Raw genomic sequence first — 6,000 nt, 5'->3', positions numbered from 1 at the left:
CGGCTTTCATATATGAGATAAAGCTTTTGAAATTTTTAATTTAAATTTCACGTACGTTCATAACAACAGTGATTGGCAGTGTTTTAATATAAACGTATAATGCGAGTAATTAAAATAAAACATTGAAAAAATTATGAGTGCTCGTCACGTACGTAAGTCCATAAATTGCTTGCGCAATATTAGCAATTTCGAGTTAGGAAATTTACAGTTTACGGAAGTGTATTAATTGCACGTAATTAAAAGTACATTCAAAGCAAGTGGACCACAATGTCTTACACTCCATGGAAACTCTTAATAAAGAGTAGGTAACACACAACAAGAATTCGATTTTATTCCAATCTAAATGCTTTAGATACTCGAGTAAAAGGCGTACGCGAAAGCTTTCTTTATCCTGGCCACGTAAACCTGTCATAAAATATCTTAATTAACAATTTCGGCTAATTGAATCGCATCCACACAAAGATTACCGGTATTTTATTTCGGCCTATCTACATCCAGTGCAGAAATAATTAAATTTGTATCGTCGCGCGGTCACAAAGCCCACACTCCGCGTGCGATCTTTACAATTTTTGGTTTATTCATTTCATCTGATTACACAGCAGCGCAAATCGGAATTATGCCTATGGCCATCGCTACACATAAATTGAAATTCGGATTATGTTGTTGAATTTTTGATTTATTAGGCTTTACATTGCGGGCGAATCGCGCGTATATGCTGTAATTCCATGTTCAATTGCTTGGCGTAAGAACTGCTACGAAATTTAATTTAGTTAACACTTTGGCTTAGTTTTGATAAAGGTTAACGATCAATGCGATATTAGTTGATGAAAATTATCCAATTATGGGTCGGGTGTATGAGATGAAGTGCCAATTATACAAGGGAACCGATTAAGGTATCTAATTGAATGGTATATGCAGATACGAATATGTTGGCTGCACTACAATTAAGTCCTGCAATTCAATTAGATGAATTAATTATTTCGTTAAATCGCGCGGCACTTCCCTCTTTCTTACGACTCATAAAAGTCGCGGATAATAGAGAAACATAATTGCTCTGCACAGCTTTAAAGCAGATTATAAAATATTGCTGAAAGGTAGCAGTGATCGATTTTCAAATTTAGCAGTAATAACGTAAGTCGGCAGAAAGAAAATTGAAGATTTTAAAACGTTAAATCAGTCGTTGTTATTCGAGCGATGTTATCCCGATTTAAGATCCATACCATTTTCCAATTCAAAGGATTGTGTATGGCTTTCATGGCGTTCTCCAATATGAATACAAATTGGTTGCAAAATATGATAAAGAGGTAAAAGCAATCATCGTTTTCTGCACCCTTAAATTCTAAAATGTTGTGCGAGCCTTTTCGTGGCCCACTGCCATTGAGCAACTGACAGCATTAATAGAAAATTTAGTGCCAGTTAACAATTTCAATGAATAGTTAATACTAATTCATCTCAATTCTCAATACTAATTATAGTAGGTGTCTCTATTATAGACACCAAAGCTGAATCAGAACGAACTTGGCTCCCGTTTACATCATTTTGCTTTTTTAATTCCGCTAATTGATACGTAACAGAAAATATTTTCTTTATAGGGGAATCGAGGGGGGAATAGTTATACTAAAGCGCCTAAAATATTGGATCGCATAGCATTCCTTCGATTATTAAAGTTTCAGTATCTTGCAAAGGCAAACCCCAATGTAGAAAAACTAGAATTTTTAGACAGTCTCCTGGAAGAAATCTTTTTAAGAAGGACCCAAAAACTTTAAAACAAATTTGGCATTGACACTTTCCTTGGTAACCGGACGTTGAATACGAAAATCTTCTTAAAATTCTTTATTGTAATATTTAACACAGCTAGCTCATCATTTTAATTATTAAAAATTATTTTCCTGTACAAAACTTGGCCCCACTCCAGATCCGGGAAACAGTTTCCATATCAGTAATTATTGCTTTAATAATCCTTATAGAGACGGTAGTATCATGACTGTTTAGTTGACTGACCTACTTGAAACTTGGTCGGATATACTTTTGGAATTTTAACCGATTCATCGGCAGAACGATCCGAAGTTCTTATTCATATGAAACCTAAGAAAATTTTGCTGTAGTCAGCAGCCAGCACAGATACAACCCGGACATCTGCGCATACGCCTTCTGCCCAAAAGCTTTTCAGCAGTGATGCAGAAGACGACATATTTTTTGCGGAAGCGGAATACATTTAAAATAATAACTAGAATAATTAGTCATAAAAATTTAGTTTATTCAACTATGCGATCAAACCCACGAATTGTTGCGAATTTTTTCGCCTACATTTCCAATTCACGAACTTCGATCTACAAATGTGATGCAAAATTGGATCGTAATCGGTCCATTCGTTTTCCAAATATCGTGCGAACGGACAGATGGACTAACATCGCAAAATTATGAACACGCTAGAAATTCATTAAAAATGCAATAATTTCTTTGTTATAAGATTAGAGTGTTGAATAGTTTCTCCTGACTAGAATTGTCCACAATTTCTAAAAAGTTAGCGTCGTTGAATACCAAAAAGACACAAAACCTTCCCCATACTAATTTAATAAACAAATTATGAAAGCAGCGACCGTTTTCGCTTTTTTTTAATAAAATTAGCACTAAAAGAGTACCGAATTTACAATTTCTTCCACACAAGTTTCTAAATTGTTTTTCATCCTAATTATTAAAAGCGTTTTCTCGATTTGTATACGCACGCGGTTAATTGGGCCTTAATAAGTAAACAACTATTTCTAAAAATTCTTCGTATAATTTTTTATTGGAGAAAATAAACAGGGTACGTCAAAACGTAGGTTTTGATACCAAAGTTAATTTTTTAAATGGAACAGTAGATATTTTTATAATCAATTTTCGAATTCCGTGTCAAATTCTACGCATAATAAAAATAATTCGAAAATTGATTTAAATCCGATCCGTTTTTCGTTACCTACTCATTTGTTTTCTGAAATAAAACAACTGAATGCTGTCTTATTATGGGAAATAAAATGTTAAACAACTTTCATATAGAAAAATGTTGTGTACATTCGAAATTTACCGATATATATACTATATTCTATACATAATGGCCACACAGTATATCAAAAAAGTTGTAAATCAGCATATGCATGATTAAAGTGCATTTTTGGTAATACAGGTCAGTATTTTATTAGCGAAGTTTAAAATTATCGATCTCACGAGTAATTTTGGCTGCGTTAAATAATTAATTTTATTTAATTTCAATTGAGGGTACGTCTTTATTTTGTAAAACAAATCACAAGTCTCGCCAGGAAAGATTGCCGGTCACAGCACACCTTGTGTCGATTTACAATCTTTGTTTTTATTAAGATGCGAGCGACTTCTGGAATAGGATCGTGCTAATGTTGAACAAAAAGTCTTTTCGTTCAACATTGACACGATACTGTCCCGGAAGTCGCTAGCACCTTACGAAATTAAGAGATTGTAGATCGGGATCAAGTGTTCTGTGACCGGCAATCTTTCCTGGCGAGAGTTATAACTAAGTTTTTATAGTGGCAGCGCTATCTAACGGTAAAATTATAGCACCTCCGAAAACCATATCGCAATTATTTTCTTAAATTATCTATCTCACAAGTAATGTAACTCAAAATAGACTAGAGCCTGCATATCTACACTATAGCAGAAAGTTTTTAGTGAAAATTTGAAGTCTCTAGCTATTGTAGTTGCTGAGATCTCACCCGGACAGCCGGCCAGCCAGAGATAACGAATATAATAGCGTATTTTTTTTCAAAAATGCGCTAAATAAATAGATTTGCGACTAGTGTTATATGTCAACAATTTCTAGATTGACCTAAACACTGTTCAAATTCTCGATCTTTTACATTGAGGTTGTTCTACTCCCTACAGTCTTTGGGTAGCTCTCAACAAGCAGCCTTGTGACTGGTTGCATCACCAAATAAAGATGATGGGCGATGGGGTCGTCACGTCCCGACGCCTGTCCCTTTAAGATATGCCTACTTAATTAAATGGTCAAATGAAATACTGACGCAGTAGTTATGAATGATAGGGTGTAAGTTACAGCTTTTTGCGTGAAATCGTCGAACTTGGATCTCACTCGCAGGACATCCAGAACGTTGCGAGAAAATGCGCGCTTATAAATGCGAGAATGTGTTACTTACAATCTTATTGACAATTTTGTAATAAATTGAGGACACAAATGGCATACAAAGCTTGAAATAAGGCTTGAAAGAATGTTATAGAAAAACAATTACTTTTTAACATAAATTTCCATAATATAATAAGACAGCAGTACAAGTAAAGAAAGCAATGCTTAACGGTTATGAAAAAATAACGTTGCACTCTTTAATAATAATAATGACTTTATTAGACCATATTATCAATAAGAGAAAAAAATATTCCATATAATAAAAAAAGTTGCCTAACCGGCAAATACTGCAGCTTAGATAAATCTATGTGTACGTTTGTTACCATTTTATATTTTATTTATATAAAAAATTCAATTGTTTTTCGTTACTCATTTGTTTTCCGAAATAAAAACAACTGAATGCTGCCTTATTATTTGAAAAAAATGTTAAAACCTTTCATATAGAAAATTTTTTTATACATTGGATATTTACCGAGATATATACTATATTCCATACATAATGGGCACCCTGTATGTCATCTTCCAATGGAAAGATTTTGCTTGGAACTGAAGTCTCCGAAAGATTGCTGCAATTTATTTTTTATTATAATTGAATCACAATCTCCGTTTTAAATACTCAAATGCGTGCGAAATTAGGCCTTTAAAGCACAAGTGTTGATACTTAAGTATGACTTTTGAAACTGTCATCTGGGACTGAAATAAAAAAATTTCTTAGGTCGCTTTTTGTAAATTCAGATCATTTCTTTGGCTTGTATCTATCTTTTGTTTGAAGCTTTGAAGAACGCGCGTAATTTAGGGTATGCTGCCAAATCTATGTCACTTTTTAATCGCAACATTGAAGTTTTCAATAAATGCACTAAAGGCTAAATTTAAATACCTTTGACAGCATTATGCGGGTCACTCTGTAATTGGGCGGCATGCCTGTTGAGGGCCCAAAACAAGAGAGGGATAATAATAATTATCCATGCATTTAAAAATTTGATCGTAAGTAACTTCCTATTCATCCACGAAAACAACTTTTCATATTATTTATAATAGGCTTTTCTGGATTTGGATTTGACACTTACCAACGTTTCTTTAGATTTTGCAAGCCATTTAGTGGACGGTATATTATCTTTTTCAAGAGAAATCGTTTTATTAACAAAGATTGTGATTTTTATCAAACGTCAAGTGACATTTCCATGGCAATCATGGAACTACGAACACACAGCCCACTTAATTAGACATGTATTCGAGTATAACGTCAATATGATTTAATTGTATTTCCCTTATTTTTAAATTATATTGCAGGTATAATTAAAAAAAAATACTATAAGAAACACGTGTATAATTGGTCTTTAAATCACTTGCAACGTTTAAAGGCACTCCGCTTCGCGCCATTAAACTCGTTGCGCGTGTTTTTTTAAAGACTTGATTATACACTTGTCTCTTAATATATTATTGTGTTAGTAAGTATTTGAAGAACAGAAATGATTAAAAGCAAGACCTAATAAGCAACATTTTCTATGGTCGGCGCGTCACTGATGAATGCCAACTTTTTGATAGATTCTAAGTATACAGTGCATGTTATTACCACAGGTGATAGAAAATATACCCTAACATCAAACACAGATTTACATGTCAATGAGCACTATCGGTTAATTATGTCAGATTTTCGATTACGCGTGCTTTTGAACCGGATATTGTCGCCGGTGTGAATTGATGAGAAATATTTTTGTGGTTGTCGTTCAGCGGTTTACATTAAAACAAAAGGGTTCAACTTTAAACTGCTAGAAAGTACCTAACTGGCTTTCCTGGTTGAAAAAACCAAAAATGTCTACCACAGGAAGAGCGTTCCACAGGAAGCAACC

The sequence above is a fragment of the Photinus pyralis genome, unplaced genomic scaffold, assembly GCF_008802855.1.
Source record: "Photinus pyralis isolate 1611_PpyrPB1 unplaced genomic scaffold, Ppyr1.3 Ppyr1.4_LG6, whole genome shotgun sequence".
Lineage (NCBI taxonomy): Eukaryota > Metazoa > Arthropoda > Insecta > Coleoptera > Lampyridae > Photinus > Photinus pyralis.
Note: the sequence above shows the minus strand (reverse complement) of the source record.